Here is a 20,301-nt window from a genome sequence, read left to right as displayed (position 1 = left end):
CTTTCAGGTTTTGCTTCCATTCACCTCTGCATATCTCTGGGAGAGCAGGTTTTCAAAACAAAGGCAAGAAATAGACGGAATGCTGAAAATGACATGAGGTTGGCTTTAACAAACAATCAGCCAGGAATTTGAAGCTGGTTACCCAGATGCAAGTGCAACCATCACATTAAATGTTAGGTTAGAATTATATTCTGGAAAATTAATCTTCAATGTGCATTCTTTACCCCATTAAAATGTCTTTTTATGCCAATACAGCAGGGGATCACAGTTTACTTGGCTATTCCAAAAGAGGGCCATGTCTCAAAAAAGTTTGGGAACCACTGCACTAGACGAAACATATTTATTGCACCATGGCCAAAATTATTTTGCGTTACCCATGACAGCAAAATGCCACCAATTAACAAGTCCCCTCTCCTGTTCATGAGCCAAGCCACCTGACTGGTACACAATTAAAAATCCAAGCAGGGACTTGTTAGTTAGTGGCAATTTGCCACTATAAATTATTCCATCCGGTGACCAGTTTCCCAACAGTGACTCCAGCATAGCATCTCTCTCCCAATCCCACCTTTGTACTTCTGCCACTATTTCTAAGCCAGCATAGGTATGCAACAGGATTTTAACTTAAATATGCTGTAAGTAAAGGCCACATTGGCTTTATGTTGATAAAGCAAATGTCAGATTCAATCAGATGCTCACTTAATATCTTACATTATGCTAGTAGGCCTAGCAGGGTTGTAGTTCAATAACGCTTCAAAGTTCAAGCTCAGAGGTAACAATCAGCCCAGGAAGTTTCATGACCAAAGGGGGGTCGTCACCCAACATTCCAAGCAATACACTGTACTGACTTTGTGACTAAGGGCACAATCCAAAACCCAGGATAAAATGGAATGGGCATAACTTACCCTTGTGCCAGGCTAACCCCCTGTGCTGGCTGATCTCAGATCTGCCATCACAGCTTTGTCAAAAAGGGTCAAAAAGGGGTGAAGGATGGGCAGGGGAGGAGCTGAGTGATGCCAGTTCCAAACCCCACTCAGCTCAAATCCCATACCCTTTATGCCAGCACAAGTTAAAGGTAGTCCTGAGTAGCTGTCAGAACATGGAGCCCAATGGGAGCCACTGAATCATTAAGGCCCCAATCATCCCACATCTCAGGGAGCCACACTCAGCCTAGGGGACTGAGGTTAGGTTATGGCACAACTACGAACCAATCAGATCACACCACCACTAGTATGTAAACTGCATCCAGGAAAGCTCACACTCAAATAACAACAATGTGCTAGGGAACACCATCTCTCTGGCTCCTCAGTGTGCATACTTTGCACTCGTAAGGAGACACCCGGAGTGTGGTGGTGGCTCACTATGGGAAAGGGCACTTTGCACCACAGGACAATCCACAGGGAGATTTAGCATAAAAAACAAACAACACCCCAAATCAGGTACATCTTTTTTTTCTAACATATTTCTGCCTAGTGTCCTAATAGGTGACCCTTCCAGGAATGTAACAGCCAGCCAGAAATGTGGACCTGTGGTTTGTTTGTTTGTTCAGTCGTTTATACTGTGGAATATAGGTTAAAACTTTTCATTCGTAGCGGCTAAACAGGCATTCACAGATAAGCGAGGCAAGAAACAGCAGCCCCCTTCCAAAGGAATCGACTCCCACTGGGCAGGGTGGCTGGACGAGTGCAGGAGTCAAGAAGACACATCTCCCTTTGCCTTTCCCATGAGAGTCCTTCCCACTAGCAACAAACAAGGCTTGTTGAGTTTCCCTCTCAGCGCTGTCCTTGACTCACAAGTGGAATGAAACAGCTGTGCTAGGAAGCAAACACTAATTCCCACCTGTGTCTTCCAGGACTGAAGTGAAGTTGCCGAGAGAGAAAGCTGACACCTGCATGTGCGCAAGAGACTTCAGGGAGATGGCAGAACACGTGGGCCGGAGCACCTCCCTACAGCAGCAGCACCAGTTGTGATGCACTGCCACTTCAAAAGAAGCAACAGCCTCCCATCCTCTCCCTGTTGACTGTTGTCCTTCCCCCATTTCTCTCTCTCCTTTTATCAGGCAGCTGTGCTACAGGTGCAGCTGCCAGACCACTCAGGCTTGTGTGAGCACAGCCATAGCCTTCCTGAATTTTTCACCTGCATACTGGCAGTGGTCTGGTCTGACAGCTATGCACCAGATGCAACACAGCTACACAAAGGCTGTTCATTGTCTAAGATACAAGGGTGCTTCAGAGGGGAGGCACACTCTTTTCCCAGCATCTTCCCTCTGAAACTGCTCAATAAAATGCCATCTACAACAACTGTGAGTCAAGATTGTTTATTCTTGTAAGCTTAGGGCTATTCTCCTAGGGACCCAAGAGGGGTCCAAAATGTCATTTTAATTCATAATATCAAGAGAAGAATAGGAAGGAACCCATGGCTTGCCTTCAAGGTGGGGTTGAGGCGTGAAGGCAAATGCAGTAGGTCTTGCCACCAACCCTGACCTGGTGATAGAGGTTGACAGTGAGAAGGGCCCATACTGGCTGTCCAATCATGACCCATGAGGCTAAGCAGAGAAGGATGCTAGTGGAAGGGACCCAAACTGGCCCCTCACTCATGCCACTGGAGGGGGGCAGGATGTCAGCGGGATGGATTCCAGTTGGCTCCCCAGTCATGAGCCAGGATGCTGATGGAGTAGGAGACCCTATCTGGCTGCCCAGTCATGAACAAGAAGGGAAGGAAGAGTCCATGTTCAGTCCTTGAACATTACCCAGCCAGAAAAGAGGGCAGGAAGATGGATAGTTTAAAGGCCAGATCTTCTCAGATGGACTACAGCCCCTATGATACCTAGGGAGCACAGAAGTACTTTGCTGCCCACAGTACTATCTGCAGAGCTCTAGAAATGATCCTTTCCACTGATCGTTAGCTAGGAGGAAGGGAGAAGATCATAACTTGGGGCCATCCCACAGAAGGAGGATGGCATCACATTCAGAGAGGTGGCAAAGAGCAATCCAGTGGGCTTGCGTAGGCGAGTCACCTGCAGATGCTTGGGTCTGTGGAGGATCAGCTCTCCAGATCCAAGAAAGCGGGGACAGGGAAGGCCTGGCCACAGCCATGCAGCAGCTTGCAGTTCCTGATGGGCCAAAGTATGCATGGGGCATGGGATCCCCTGACAGTATCCCCTGTGGATCCTGGCCCAGGGATGCTTCTTCCCCATGGCTTGCCTTCAAGGTGGGGTTGTGGGGGTCGTGGCTGATAACAGCCCCCACAACTAGGGGGATCTTGTGCTCCAGAACCAAGTTATGTCGCATGGCACACACTCGTAGCACAACCTCTGACATCTTTTCTGCTTTATGGAGCAGGCAACTCACCCCACCCCTATATAGTGCAAACAGCGGTAACACATTTTCAGGATCTCAAAGGAAGGCTTTATTGTAGTTCTTGTCTTTCAGTGTACTTCTTTATAGCAGTGGGTCCATCCAAGAAAGTCCTCAGGGCATGGAATCAACAGGAAGAGTCGGAGAGGGTAGTCCCAGGCACCTGGAGGATGAAAACATGGCTATCAACCTTCCCCCCCCCACGCACTCATCCATTCAACGCACACTAAACTTGCCAAGCAACCAGCCTCAGCCAGTGGGCCAGCTCTCTAGCAAAGCAAGCAGACTGGATGCCTCCAATACCTCTGCATCATGAATCTATCTTGGCGTAGTGCAATTCACACGTGTGAAGGTTCCTTGGACATTACAGGTGGCGACCACATTGATAGTATACTGGTTGTATCTGTTGTGATAAACACAGCCCCTGCCAGGAGAAGCCAGTATGCTCACAAAGTGTCCATCAACAAGACCAATGACCCCAAGAAAACCTTGCAATTCTGCAAAAGGCCTTCCGGGGGGGTCACTGCCAACTCTTCCTCGGTGGTAGGGAATCAGACAAACCACTGGCAGTGGTGAACCATGGCATCCAGGAAATAACCGAGAGCCCTGCTGGTGGAGGATAGTGACACACCTTGGGTCCTACCCACACCCCACTGGTAGTCTCTGATGACCAAGTAATACATCTCCAGAAGGGTATTCTGGAGAACAGGGATGCTCCAGTTTGGCTGGAGTGATCCCAGAAGCTGTGAGCCAAGCATCACACACCAGTCTTGGATGTACACCCTACCAAGACAGAAGGCCCCAATATACTTGGTGTCTGTCAGGGTGAGACTGGTGGTCCATGGGGCTGTTCTGCAGGTTTGTTGTCAAGACTGATGTTCTTGCTGGTCATAGGTGTATGCAGACAGAATTGTGATTTACAGTTCTGTCTGCATGAGTAGTGTATGTGGAGGGGAGGAATGGGAAGACTGCCAGGCTAGGACTGTCCTCTTTCGTATTATGCTGCTCTCTTTCAGGGAAGAAAAGATGGAGGGGGGGGGAGTTAGGACTCTAGGCATCTTCCCCTTGTGCTGTGGTCTCCACCCTCCCCCAATGGTAGTTCCCTTTCTGAGAGAGCCTGGTTGGCATGAGCCATATCAGCAATGTGGGTACTTTCTCTTAAACTGCCCCATCCAGATTGCCCCCTAAACTGCCCCATCAGGATTTTCACAGCCGTTTGTATCGCCCACCCTTGCCCATCCACTCTTACACCCACTTCCTGGAGTTAGTGCATGGCGTTCCCGTGAATCCATTTTTGTTTGGTCTGTCTTCAGCATCAAGGAGTGAATTCCTGAGAGAATCTTTTCTATTTTGATCTGCATGACCTTGGCTTGTCAGATGAGATGTGCCTGTTGCAGGGGAGCAGCCTAGAAGGGAAGATGCTTCCAAAGAGTTTCTGGATGTTGCTAATCATCATAGCCTAAGCAGTGTGGAAGGGACGTGGTGGCGGTGCAGGTTAAACCGCAAAGCCTCTGGGCTGCAAGGTCAAAAGACCAGCAGTTCGAATCCACACGACGGAGTGAGCTCCCGTTGCTTGTCCCAGCTCCTGACAACCTAGCAGTTCAAAAGAATGTAAACATGAGTAGATAAATAGGTACCACCACGGTGGGAAGGTAACGGCATTCCAGGTCTAGTCGCACTGGCCACGTGACCACAGAAACAGTTTGAGAAGAAGCCATTAATCATCACCCTCTGAGTACGATTCTGTAGCCAATTGTGTGTCCACCTTACAGGTGTTCTACCTAGCCCACGCCGAGTTAACTTTCTAATCAGGATATCATGGGGCACTTTTTCAAAAGCTTTGCTGAAGTCCAGATATACAAGGTCTACAGCATTCCCTCTGTCTATCAGGGAGGTTACTCACTCAAAAAATAAGCTCAGATAAGCCTGGTAGGATTTGTTCTCAACAAATCTGTGTTGGCTTCCAGTTACAGTATTACTGCATTGTTTTCTAGGTGCTTACATAGTGACCACTTTACAATCTGTTCTAGAATTTTCCCTGGCATTGACTGGTCTTTGGTTCCCAGGTTCCTCCTTTTCACCCTTTCTAAAAATTGGGACAATGTTAGCCCTCGTCCCTTTGTCTTCAGCCAGTTCCTTCAATACTCTTGGATGCAGCTCATCCAGCCCTGAAGACATTAACTCATTCAAGGTAATAAGGTTTTCCTTAACTATTTGTTTATCAGTCTCCAGCTACAATCCTGTCCCCTCCACTTGCATTTCGCATTTGTCTGGAGGGTCATAATCTGTCCTTTGGGAAAAGACTGAGCTAAAATAGGAATTGAGCACTTCTGCCTTTTCTTTGTCTTATGTTTTTCTCCCCATCTCTATTGCGTAGCTGAGCTACTGTTTATTTTCTTTGTCTTTATCTACACACATACCTGAAGAATGCTTTTTGTTGCTTTTAAAGTCTCTAGCTAACCTCAGTTCATGCTCAGCTTTTGCCTTTCTAATGTCACCCCTGCAATTTCTTGCTACTTGTCTGTACTCTTCCTTTGTGACGTGGCCTTCCACTTCCTATACATGTATTTCTTTTTGTTTTTAGGTCTCTCTGAGCTTTTAGTAAAGCCACACCGGACTTTTTGGCTGTTTCCCATTGTTTTTTCTTGTTGGAGTTGTTTGTAGTTGTTGTACCATTAGAATTTCCTCTTTTAGAAGCTCCCACCCTTCTTGGACTCCTTTTCTTGTTGGAATTGCCTGCCATGGGACCTTACTTATCATTGTCCCGTTTGTTAAAATTGGCTTTTTTGAAATCCAGCATATGTGTTGCTACACTTTACTTTGGTTTCCATTGAAATCAGTAATTCTCGAAGAACATGGTCACTCTCTTGGAGAATTCCCCTTCCTGACGCTTCCTCCACCAAGTCATCTCTATTGGTTAGAATCACATCAAGGATAACTAGTCCTCTAATTTCTTTCTCCACTTGTTGTAGGTGAAAACTATCAGCTACACAAGCCAGAACTTTCTTGGAAGGGCCATTCTTGACAGAATTTGCCAGGTATTAAGAGGTACCAGCAGAACTGAAATCTCCCAAGATTTATCTTTCAGATCAGCCTGGCCTCGTAAAATATGCTAATAGGGAGGGGTCTGCCTCTCTTCCTGAGAGAGCACTCCAGGTTAGGGAGGAGCTAATTACAGCAGAAAGCGGGAGGGGTGGTTTGGAAGGAAATACGTAATGCAAATAGTCCAATGCTCTGCCCACAGGCCCATGGTCCACAGCCTGCACAGCAGTTCTCCCAGTATGTTTCTTCTCTTTGGGCTTAAGTGGCGTGTGGGCAGCTGGAAGGGGCCTCGATGTGGCCAAATGCAATGACGTCTTCCCAGAAGCCTCTCACCACTGATTCTGAACATGGCAGCTGCTGTGGCGTGGTTGCACATCACTGTGGAGGGAGCTTTAAGAAACTTCATGTGCATATGGATCTGCTCCAGTGTTTAAAAAAGGATATGAGGCATAAGATGGCATTGGGGCATGTAGAGATGGCCCTGTTCCTTTGTGATGTGTGGGGCCCAGCTGGCACAGCATCTGTAGCAGCTCCTGGCTCTACAGCTGCAGTGCCCATGGGGGGGGCAGAGGCAAAGGGATCGCCCAGCTGGCAGCTGGCAATGTGGTACTCTGGGGAGAGAGGTTAGGCTCGATTGTGCACCTGCATCCGTGAGGTGGTGTTGGTGGTGCTGCTGCTTTGGCTACTGCTGGGTGTTGCTCCCAGATGGATGATGCCTTCCCTCCTTCCTTTCCATGGTTTATGAGTGGGGTGTATGCACGCAACTGTGCTGCTGAAGCTGGCTTCCCTTCTTTGCCAACTGAGTCCTCCTCCTGCCATGTAGGAGACTGGCGTGAACGCTTGCCATGCCTGCTCCCCACCACCACCAGCACTTTTGGAGATGTGCCTGCCTTCCCCTACTTCCTCTATTGCCATCTCAGATTTTCTGTGCTGGCATTGCAATATATATGTAATTGTAAACTTCTGCAGGTAGATGGGGTTTCAACTGTCTTTGGCACCCTGATCTGTGTTTACCCCTTTCTGGGTTTTTTAAAACATTTATTTCTGCAGTTCAAAAAATACAATTCTTCTTTGGGTTTCTGCTGTGGTTCATTTAGACTGTGCTGTGCATGCAAATATGAGAGAGAGAGAGAGAGAGAGAGAGATGGCTTGGGGGGCACTCTGACTGCACCAGGTACACCAGGAAGGGCTTAGCTTTTTGGACACTGAGAGCACAAACTGCAATGGGTTTTGTGCCAACTGCAGATGAGGCTTGCATTTGGGGAATTACCGAGTGAATAAATAGGTGCCACCTCGGTGGGAAGGTCACGACATTCCACATCTAGTCGCACTGGCCACGTGACCACGGAAACTGTCTATGGACAACACTGGCTCTGTGGCTTGGAGACGGGGATGAGCACCGCGCCCTAGAGTAGGACACGACTGGACTAAATGTCAAGGGGAACCTTTACCTTTTTACTTGCCTTTTGTAAAGGATGGATGAGTGGCTCTCACTGGCTAGCTGTGCTGCTGGGTGGAGTTTAGGGCTGTGCAAGCTGCCATCTGCTGATGGAGAGCTGTTAACACAGTTTCTATGACGATTGTGTCTGATATGTCATTTCATTTTTTTTCTCCTGTGCTATTTTTGTAGTGGACAGAGTGATGGACTAGGATTCTGAAGAATAGGTTTTGAATCCCCACTTGGCCATGGAAACCTATAGGGGCAGGGGAACTGGTAAAATCACTCCTTCAATTTAAACCTACCTTGAAAGCCCTATCAGGGTTGCTATAACTCGGTTTCAACTTAATGCGCAGAAAAATCGCAAATTCTCCTTTTAGGCCAGCTGAAGCCCCTCCCCTCTTGAACTGAGAGGGTTTTGTCACCTATGTCAGGTTCCATCCCTTTTTTTTTAATTTATACCGCTAGAGCTTTGGATATCTCCATTTCAAATTATGCTTGGATAATGTTCTGCTTTTTGCCAAAACAATGTGACAAGACCCTAAGCTGATGCCTAAACTATTTTGCACAGTTTTTAAAGTGTTGCCGGAGAACAGCCTTCTTGTTGAAGATGTCCATTTAAAGGGCTGTCCAAGTTCAGGTCTGGTTTGAAGATTAAAAACCCCTGAGGTGAGAAATCAAGAGGAAATCAACGCTCTATTCCCCCCCCCCTTGTGATGCACAACCTCCCTTTTGGCCCTAAGAGGACTTGGGTGGAAGGCGGCTTCCGATTTGCAGCTGTCCCTCAGACCGTCCTCTGTCTCAGGATGGCTCTCTTTGATCCGGGCCCCAAGCCTTCTTCTCCATAGCAAGCCTTGTAAGGAGGATCCGCATGGCAGTGTGTGCAATCTTAAAAATCCCGGTTGCAGAAGTGGCCTTGCTTCCCCTCACATCCTTTACTCCACGTGTGTTTGCTGCTGTCGCACAGCTGCCCAGAATAGGCTGACCATCTGGTGTCGTTTCCCAACAATGGATCCAGCATAGCCTCTCCCTCCCACCCATCCCCACCCCCGCCTTGGTCCTTCTGTCCCTATTACAAAGAGCGAATTTAAATCATCATCTCCTTTAAACTCTCCATTCTTGTTGATCCTTTTTTTCCCTTTCGCTTGCCCCTCCCTGCTTGGGAAGGTCTGTCCCTTGGAAGGGGAAGGAGGGGCTGGCGGGCAGTGGTTTGGGATAATGTCTGCAAAGCATTTAATCTTCTGCCTGAAGAGCAGCAGAAAGCAAATTAGGATTGACTCCAATTAATTTGCTTTGATGGCCAAAATTTGGAGCGCAGCCATTTCTAGGAATTAAGACAAAAGGCTGGGAGCCTAAAGTAGGTCACTGGAGACTTTCGTAAGAGGTGAGAAGGGTGTTCCTGATAGTGTCAAGGTGCCCTCCCACCAAACGGTACCAGTTTTGAAATGGATAGAGAAATCGATGGATTAAATCTTACCCAGCTAAAAACCGGGCAGAGCCAAATAATATATCTCCAGGTGGGCAAAAGGGGAGACAAGCTAGACTAAAAGGGCAGCTTGGAAAAGTTATATTTAAAGACTAGAACTCCCAAAACTCCCCAGACAGCAGGTGGATTCTGGGAGTTATAATCCCAAAAAGTAACTTGGTCAAGCTCTGGCCCAGAGAAGAAGGCCCCTATATTTCAGACCATGTTCGGACTGGCCTGAGATATTTTCTTGCTTCAGAAGGCAGCAAAATGACACCTCATATACCTAAGCTGAGTGCCCCAAACCAGCCAAATAATTTGGCTGTGAAGGCAGAAAATCCTTCTAGTACTTCTCCCTATCAGGAGCAATAATAATACAGAAATATCAAATACAGTAGAATCCTATTAAAATCACTAGCCGGTTCCTGCCTTTTCATGACATTCCAGAGATGCAGCTTCATTTGGATTAATTGTAGGGCCAAGCCTGATCTCATCTGTACAGTATTGCTTTTGCTGCCCACCATTTAAGGCCATAAAATAGGTACTTAAGTTTAAAATCTTACAGAGAACTAGAATTTCTTCCACTGAAAACAAATGGATTTTATTCAGTATACATTTAAAGAAGCTGGGTTTTCTTTATCTTGAGTTTTCATACACCCTAGTTCCCTTTTGACGGATTCTAAAAAATTAAAACCAATTTGTTTTGCTGTTTGCTTGTTTGCTGATTTTCTTAATCTCAAAGCAAGACTTTAACTCTGCTACAAGACATTAACTTAATGGATGTCCAGCTTCTTCAGACTGTGTCGCTGATATTCATTGCATCAAGCATATATTTGTCCTGATATTCTTCAAGGAAGCACCAGGTGGGACAGCATGCATCAATCTCTTTCCAACATGGTTCCCTTTTACCTCCCATGCAGATAATTCTGAAGAGGTCAATAAAAAATTAAACCCAAATGGAACAGAACATGAATTGTGAATGCAAGAGGCGCTCTTGGGTCACCTACGAAGAGCAGCGCTTGATGGGAAAAGCACACAACCCAACAGATCAATGAATAAGCAACAGAAAGTACAGCTCACAAAGAAGATGTTGTTTATCTAGGTCTGTCTAATTGGTCTTTTGTGTGGTCTATCTCCTGGACTTCTGGAACTCTTCTTCCTATTCTTCCTCCAACCCTCGACTATTTACACACTCCAAGTTTTGCCCACATAATTCAGAAAAACAAAATGCAATTAAATTGAGACAGTTTAGAAAATCACTGTCACATTTTCTGGAGCTAACATATCAGATATGTTCAATTATAACACTGGCTGGACCAGCAGAAGAAACATATTCCTGTTGTCATCTTGCTATGTCATCACACTATGAGGCAGAATGAGTCAGGCAAGGGCAGAGATTCCAGGAGTTGTGAAAAGACAACAAAGGGCTGGCTATTTAATTTATGATGATTGCATTTGTGCCACCACAGAAGGAGAAACACTCGTGGGACTTTCTGGCTCCTGCTCAAGAGTAGTTGTGGGTGCCGTGCACGTTGACTGGGGATGCCAGGAGTGCTATTTGCTGCTCTGCAGCAAAATGTCATGGGCTGGCTTTTTGTAACACCAAATAGATGCTTTTGGGCAGAGGCAGCGTTTCCTAATAATCTGCACTTCTCTCGTTGTTACTGCTAGATTATTGTCATGTGCTCTATGTGGGGCTGCTTTTGGAAAGTGCTCAGGAAAATTTGGTGGGTTCAAAACACGCAGCCAGATGGGGCTGGTTACAGGGATTAAATAACTCCCCGGTTACAGCAATTCCACTGCTGTTGATCCAGTTCTGGGCACAATTCAAAGTTCAGGTTTTAACCTATAAAGCCCTAAATAGCTTGGAACTAAGCCTTCTTCTCTCTCTATGAGCCTGCCTGGGTGTTAAGATCATCAGGAGACGCCTTTCCTTGGTCCTGCCACCCTTATAGGCACGCTTGGTGAAGACAAAGGAGAGGGCCTTCTCTGTCGCTGTTCCCAGATTCCGGAACTCCCACTGGAGGCCAAGTTGACCCCTCATCTCTGCCGTCTCTTCATGCAAGCTTTTCTTTAGTTTCTGACAGTCTCGACAAGACAATTAATAAAATGGCTCATATATTGTTGCCTTTAAATCTGTTTTTCACAATGCTTTTACCTACAATTTTTAATATAATTATTGTATTTGAATAATTTACTGGATTTTAAAAAATGTTGTTTTAAATTATGTAAAACACAATGTTGTCCTTTAATGAAAAAAGCGGGGTAAAATATTTTAGATAAATAAATAATAAATGAATAAATTATTGTTGTACACAAACTTTTTTTAAATTGTAAGCCTAAAATCGTCACGTTTATTATATATTGGTAACAGAACAGAAAAATGCTAAAATTCAGTGTGGTTTCCATTTTATCAGAAGAACAATAAGTCTTAAAAGACAGCAAAGTTATGACATAAATTTAATTAATTTACTTTACTCCACAAAATCTGATGTCAAAATTGGTTTCTTCTCATAGTTAATCTGGTTCCTCTTTTTTTTCTTTTTCTTTCCTTGATGTGAACTATCTCTGTATTTTGTCAGCTGTGCTGAACAAAGTTAAAACATCTAGTTCTTTCTTCCGACTTGTCAGTGCTTATTACTGTGCCACACTGAAAGGGTAAGCAAACACCCATTTAAAAGCCTGTGCAAAGTAGTTACAAATGTATATGTTCTTGTGAATGTATTTAAATTATAAATACAGTAATTTTTCAGTCTGAGCTGGGTATCGTCTCTTGTTCACACACAATTTATAAACTGGCTTATCCTCTTAGCTGAATCCAGCAGAGATCCAGCACTAATTCACTCTTAAACACAATATTATAAAAACTGTAAATGAAGAATGGGCAGATTATCTGCTCTGCCGGCTGCTTTTAAATGCCTTGGGGACCTTGCAGTAATGTCCAGGAAGGCATATTTAAGAATGACAGCTCCCGTTCCAGTCTGTTAACACATTCAGCTATGGGTCATGATGTAGATAATCAAGGGGAGAAAAGAGGTATCATAATATATTGTGGAATGCACACTTATTGCAGTGCATGACACACAGTATTTAGACACTGTGAATTAGCTGTACTCTTAAGTGCAAGCCAATCAATAGACTTCATTTCCCTTCTTTTAATTTTGATGAAAAGTCTTGTTGCAGGCCTGTGTTTTATCACCCCAATATAAAATAATATATAATGGCTAAACCCCTATTGCAATTCTGTTTTTTGTTTGTTTGTTTGTTTATGCGAAACGTAATCTTGTAAATGTTAGAGCTTTTTGCAACCTTGCACGCTGCCTCTATATGTATAGCTGGGAGGGACCTTTCTGGAATGGGGTGACTGTCATAAAATCATAGAATAATTTAGCACAAGGCCATCAAGTCTAACCCCCTACTTAATGCAGGAATCTAAAAGCAGATATCCAATTTTATCTTGGATGCCTTCAGCGTTGGAACGTTCACCACATCCCAGTGTGATGACTACCATTGCCATACCGCTCAAACAGGAAGTTTTTCTTAATATTCAGCCTAAATTCAGCCTAACACTGGCTTTCTGCAGCTAGAACCCATTGTTGCATGTCCTGCACTCAGGGATGATTGTGAACATATCCTGCTCCTCCTCTGCATGACAGCCTTCGAGAATACAGCCTTTTAACTATTTGAAAAGTTTTATCATATCCCCTTTCGGTCTTCTTTTCTCACGGCTAAACGTAAGAAAATGTCTTTCCACCTAGGGCTTGGTTTCCAGCCCCCTGATCATCCTTGTTGCCCTCCTCTGAACTTGCGCCAGTTTCTCAACATCCTTCTTGAAGTGCAGTGTCCAGAAATGGATAAAGTATTCAAGATGGGACCTAATTAGTGTCGAATAGAGGGGAACTAGTACCTCACAGGATTTCGAAGCTGTATGTCTCTCAATGCATCCTAAAATCACATTTGCCTTTTTTGCAGCAATATCATACTGTTGGCTCATATTCACCTTTTGATTTACAATGTAAAGATCCTTCTCATTCATAGTACTACTGAGCTAAATATCCCCATTTTATAACTGTGCATTCATTTTCCCCCTCCCCAGGTGTAGAACTTTGCACTCATTCCTGTTAAATGTCATGGTGTTCTTTTGAGCTCGGTGCTCAAGCCTATTAGATCATTTTGGATTTTAGGTATTAGCTATTCTACCCAATGTTGTGTCATCTGCAGATTTGAACATTCTCTGCACTCCCTAATCCAAGTCATTAATAAAAATGTTGAACAGCACAGGACCAAGGACCGAACCTTGAGCTACCCCCACTTGTTACCTTTTCCCAGTTTGGGAAGGAGCCATTGTTAAGCACTCTCTGAATATGATTCTGTAACCAACTGTGTATCCACCTGACATTTGTTGTATTCAGCCCACATCTAGTCTGTTTACTAATCAGAATATTATGGGGCACTTCATGGAAGGCTTTGCTGAAGTCAAGATATATTATATCTACAGCATTCCCACCATCTACCAGGGAGGTTACCTGACCAAAAAATGAGCATGTACTTGACTAATGCTTTTTTGTTGCTTTTTGTATCTCTTGCAGATCTTCAGCTCATTCTGAGCGTTTGCCTTCCTAATGCCATCCCTGCTTCTTTGCTTCTTCTCTGTACTGCTCTTTTGTTGCCTGACCTTCCTTCCACTTCCTATGTGTCTCTGAGCTTTTTGTGAAGCCACATTCATCTTTTTTCCTGTCTTCCATCTTTTTTTCTTGTTGGAATTGTTTATAGCTATGCCTTTAGAATTTCCTTTTTTAGAAACTCCCATCCATCTTGGATTCCTTTTCTTGTTGGGATTTCCTGCCATGAGACCTTACCTATCAATCTATCCAGCACTAACTAATCATTCCTTCCCTGCCTCCGAGTCCAAAGAGAGCCGTGCCCCTCTGCTCTGTGTGCCTTTTCCCCCTCTCAGGACTCGGTTGGAAGCGGGAAGTCTGCTGAGGCCCTTTGCTGAAGGTAGTCATGTTGTCAGTTTGTTTCATCTGTTCAAAACAATAAAGGATTTCTTACAAATGCACTTGCGAGTTATTATAACTGTAAGTGCCAGTTGATGAGAAGCAGGGATTATCTACTCTGGGAAAGTTGAAGCTAATTCTGCTTTCCTAATCCCTGCATTTCTGCTGTATAGCTAGAGGAGTTTAAACAAAACCCCCACACAATTTCCACCTGCAACTTGTCACCCCATGAATCACATAATTAGTTGCACAATCAAATTTTATGTCATGGCAACTGAGTTCTGCAAATCTGTTTGTTTCAACTTATATACTGCTGCATAGTGCAGCACACTTGCTTGGCAGCTGTCAGCAAACCTCTGCACAAGAAATCAAGGTACAACATATTGTGATCCTTTTGATGCCCAATTCTGAGCAATTTTGCACAGGGAGAGAAAATACTCTGTATTTTGTGCACAATGATAAAACAATTATGTTCAACCCAAGATTTTTGCCAGATGACATCAGTCTGTTCTGCTTAACTTTGAGCACAAGATATCAAAGATAGCTGATTTACATTAGCTCTTAACCATTTGCATTGAGGTCAACAGAAGATAAGAAAAGCCATGCAGAGCTAAATATCTTTAATGTTCTATTTCCACCAGAGCAAGCCCAAGACTGGCCTACAAATCTGCCTTCTTTTGTTATATATACACGAGGTATTTCTCTAATGCAGGGATGGGTAATTAATTTCTATAGGGGGGGCACATGAAAAATCTGAACTGTGTTCGGGGGCCGAACCAACTTTACTTAAAAATAAAATGAAACAGTGATGTTATGATTGTTTTTATTTTAAACTTGTTAATCTTCACAAATACTAAAGAGTTTTTTTGTGGTATGTTAAAGAGAAGCAACTGATCAACTTTAGACAAAAAGCTATAAATGGTTTTGATGTTCAAAACTGTCCGTGGGCCGGACAGGACCAGCTTGCGAGCCGTATGTGGCCCTTGGGCAGCACTTTGCCCACGTCTGCTCTAATGGCTTACTCTGCACGTCAAAGCAGTGCAGAACAAGTCACTAGACAAAGACTGCTTACCGGCTTCAGAAACTTGATTTTGGCATGCAACGCTGGAATGAAGGACTCCACCTTGACAATACACAAAATGGTGCTAATTGTCAGCTAATATTTTTACAAGTTCAAATCACATTTGGAAACACAATTTGGCTTCTGAGACCTCAGATGAACAATAGGCAATAATATGGCCTCATAATACTTGCAAATAAATTTGAGTGTGTACAGGAAACAACCCTAAAATTGTTATGTAGGTGGTATTTAACGCTAGTGAAGCTGATGCATGTAACAAAAAACACTGCAAATTCATTCTGGATGGTTGTGGTAGAACTGATATTCTGTACCATCTCTGGTAATAGTTATCATTGCTGACTTAATTCAGATTTGACATTAGTATTGAAATTACGATTGTTAATCATATTTTGCATTTACATCTGGTTGCAGCTTTGCTGACTATTTTTGGGGGTCTTAGTATTCTCCTTTACAAAGCCTGGTAACATTTTAACAGCTTACCGTATAGCATTAGATAGTGGTGGGTATATGGAAAAGATCTTACTGAGAAAGTGTGATGTAAGTGTTTGGGAACAAGTGCTAGTTGCAAAACTGACTTGGGAAATCAGAACTGACAGAGACCACACTAAAAGAAACGATTTTGACATCACGTGGTTTTCATTTATTTGCACAACCAGTCAATCAGTATAACCAATGAATTCTCTTGGCAGACTATGGCCCCCTCTAGTTTTTTAAGCGTTCCATAATGTCCATATTTTTTCATAGTTTCAGTGATATGACAGTATGTTGATTCCAACTGAATTGTCTCTCACCTCTTATTTCCAATGCAACGGGCTTCATATTTGATGATAACGATGTTTACTAAGCTTAAACATCAGTCTATTATTACTGTACAGTACTTCCATTTTGCTTCTTTTCACTGTTGTTACATTTCATGACCAAGTGCTTGTTTCTAATACTGTTGTTGTTGGTTTTTACTAAGACTTAAAACAAATATTCAAATACTTATAGCCTGCCTTTGTAATGTAGTGAATGATTATATTAAAATTAAACAAAATTGTGATATTCCATTATATTTTAAATGCTATTAAAATGCAGGCGAGGTGTAATAAAGTATAATTCAGCCAATTGAAAGGAAGGAAAAACCTCTCACTGGGGTCTCTGCTTCTAACCTTCCTTGTCATTGTAAAGGAATAGACCTCCAGTCACACCCCCATGAACGTCTTTGTTAGAAGGATGAATTGCAGGTAAGGGTTAGAATTCACACACGGCACGCAAACAAAGTTCCCAGGTTTAGCTCAGTGACATCTCCATGTCTATAAAGGCTCAGATTAAAATATAATAGTCTTTTAAGGTGTCACATATGTTTGTCTTTATTTACTTATTTGCTTTGCTGCTTTATCTGATATACTTGTGCAGATTGACACGGCTCTCTCTTCTAAAACTAGCTCAGTCCATTTGCCCACACTCTGCAGGACGTAGCCAGTAGGGCCATCGGGACGGGACTCGGGGGCAGAAGTCCAGCAGATCAGGCAGGGTAGGGGCTGCCAAAGCCCAAAGAAAAAGAACGTGGTCTGGGTTTTCTCAGCACCTTTTGATGCAAGTTATAACCCATGTGCCACTCTCTGAAAGGGTGGCATGAGGGTCTCCCGGGCTTAGCAACAGCATTTGGAAAAGTTGCTTTTTACATAATTATTCAGCTTAATACAGTCCCTCCTCCTCCATGGCTTGCCCTGACACAACTGCTGCTATATTAGGACTCCAGGAGGAGATTACTGCTCCCCATAGCATGCCAGTGTTTTGTGTTGGAAATAGCCCCGGCCCTGTGGCAGCTGAAGCTCTCAGGAGGTTCGCAGTTCTTGTTTGTGTGTTTCAGAAACTACGGAGCTCACTGCACCAGAGACGGCCGTTGGATCAGAAGCCCAAATGGCCGACAGGTTTAGACCAAGAAGAGCAGCCTGGTGAAAAATCCAAGATTCAAGAGTAGAGTTTGGACATGTCATAGACATAGCTTGGAAAATTTATGTTTTCAACTAAAACTCTGAGCGTTCTCAATGGCAGGGGACCCCAAGAGTAATTTTTGAAAACTCTGCTCTTACCTGTCTCTGGGTACCAGTCCTCTTCTGATTCGGTGACCATTGCTACTTTAACAGCATCAAACACAACTAGGGAAACGACAACATGTGTAACTTGGGAGCTTACTTTGCTGCAGGGGACAATTACTGTATTTTTTATCAGCAGCCTGGGATCTAGAAATAAAGCAAGCTGTGAAGCCTTCTACTTCAATTTGCTTAATGTTTGCATGCGGGTTTTAATAAAGTGTCCCTCTTCCACAGCATTCTCAATCATTCTTGTGAATTAACACAGAAACAAGAGGGTAGGAAATGGAAGAATGATTATGGAAGAATTAGAAAAGATGATGTGGAAGTTCTTCCTCCTTTTAAACTAGCCCTTCAGCTTCTGAGCTTTTCCATATGAGTGTTCAACTATACAACAGTTTTACAGAACACAACTTCTGCCTAAGGACAGCAAAGGTCAGAAATTAAGATGTTTTCCCTGTGATGCAAGGCAACTTCACACAGTTATTTCTGGATTTGAGTAACCTAGATCCATTAACAGGAAAACACTCAGTGCCGTAAGACACCATGAAAGCCATTCCTGTAATTATGCGTCTGGGGAGGGTTCGTGTGGGGAAAGAACACTCCCTGATGACAACTGTGTGTAGTTGTCCTAGCAACATCCAGTTCCAGGGCCAGTCTGAGAGGGTTGGGCAAAATATGGCCTGTGGCCACCAGCAGCCTCAAAGCCCCCCAAAACTGAATAATTTTTAAACTTTAAAAGCCCTTTATCCCTTCCAGATGATTTTTGTCCCATTTTCAGATGGTCATGACGTGCTTGAGGCCCTTATTGTAGGCAGCAGATTATGGGGACAGCTATTCTAGTAATGTTGGCTGTGAAATTTTGGGAGACATTGCCTAAAAAAGTAAATGAAGTAAAGGCGGGTGACTTAACTTCTGACATTTTAGTATGCACTTTTGTGTATTTCTCTTTCTCTGGAATGAAAAAGAAAAAGACTCAACATGCCAACAGGGACAAGCCCATAGCCACACACCCCAAAAGAAGCCATAATCACAACAGTAGGATATACATCTGTATCTGTATTATCTGGAAAAGACAATTAACGCTAGTGATGGAAGAAGGCAGCAAGAAAAGAGGAAGACCGAATACGAGATGGATTGATTGCCTAAAGGAAACCACAGCCTTGAGTTTACAAGACTGTTAAGTACAGGACATTTTGGAGATCACTCATTCATAGGTGGCTTGACAGCACTTTACAACAATATCTGTGCATGACTTACAGTCCATGAAAGCTTAGTAAAACATGTAAGTTGTCAGGGTATCACATGACTCTCTTGATTTTGTTGTAACACACTAACATGGCAACTGCTATCTATGGTACTTTCAAGCATTTCCACCATTTATAATGAAAAAAGCCCTTGTTAAAAATTCCTAGGCCAACCCAATGATAGAGTGATGGGTTGCAGACCGCACCATAATGCCCATAGCCATGCTTCCAAACAGAATCACCCTACCAGGGGAAATATCACACTTTTCTGGCATTTATTCTCAAAGGAAATAATTCTGGTTAAAACCTCCATCATATAATAGGCACATAAAACCGACCAACCATTAAACCCCCCTCCACAATTAGGTTTATACAGCATAATGGCTATAAAGTCTCAGACGTTCCCAAGGAATAACCTCCACTTAACTCCTTCTAAGCACACAGATGCAACTTGTGGGTTTTAGGGACAATGGCCGATCTGCTGTACTGCAGCCAAAAACACTGCTCACGAGCCGAGGTTTAATTCCAGGTAGACCGATCAAGGTTGACTTGGCCTTCTAGCCTTCGGGAGGCTGGTAAAATGAGTACCCAGCTCGCTAGGGGTGGGGGTGCAGCCTGCATAATTAACTTGTAAACCACCTAGAGAGTGCTTTAAACGCTATGGGACAGTATCTATGTAAGCAGCATGCTTTGCTTTGCTTTTGCTTTAAACGCAACTTTTAAAATTCAAATACAAACCACCATGAAAATGAGTGTGACTGTTTCAACCCCTAGCATAAACTCTGACAATGAAAAGACCTCCAGCCCCTGCTTGATTATGGCCCCTATCCTTGGAGTTTGTCCAGACCAGGGATAGGATACCTCAGACCCTGTGGCTGAGCTTGACCTTTCTGGAGTCTCCCAATCTGGCTCTCCTGGGTCCTTCCAGACTGCCTTGCCTGTGACACCATTGTTTAGTGCCGTTCCAGCTTTTGTACAGCATTGTGTTTTTCCCTCTTTCCATTCTAAAAGATTAAATGATGATTACGGCTTAGTTTCTGGCATTTGAGAGCTTTAAGCTAAAACCTGCTGCAATTGATCACCCTACCCTTTCCTCTTTGCCCTGCAGAATGCTGCCCCCAAGAACTTAACTGGAACTGAATGCATGGCTTGGACTGAAAGGCTCATCCTAAGGTTCCCCACTGTCATTCTGCATGGATGGCTCATAAACAACAATAAAACCTGAAAGCTTCATTATCACCTCATTCACTTGCCAGAGTGTATTTCTGCTTATCCTGTGTATCTTTTCTTACATTAAACTGGAAGGACCCTAGCTGTTTTTCTTTTATAATATTAATCTTATAATCTTAGAACTGCAGAGCTGGAAAGGACCGCATGGATCATCAAGTCCAGACTCTGTCAAAGAGTGGAGAATTGAACTCCCAACACCTGAGCTATCCAGCCATTCTTATGCTGGAATGTCCTGAAACTGTTGTCAGTTCTGGCTCAAACATGAACTAGCTAAGATTTGGCCCATTCAAATTCAAAAGAGATGAGAGGGGGGGGGAGAGAGAACAATGAACTATTCCCATTTCACAGAAGCAGGACTTTTTTTTCC

The sequence above is a fragment of the Pogona vitticeps genome, chromosome 10, assembly GCF_051106095.1.
Source record: "Pogona vitticeps strain Pit_001003342236 chromosome 10, PviZW2.1, whole genome shotgun sequence".
NCBI lineage: Eukaryota > Metazoa > Chordata > Lepidosauria > Squamata > Agamidae > Pogona > Pogona vitticeps.
The sequence above is the reverse complement of the archived record's forward strand: the minus strand, read 5'-3'. Positions refer to the sequence as shown.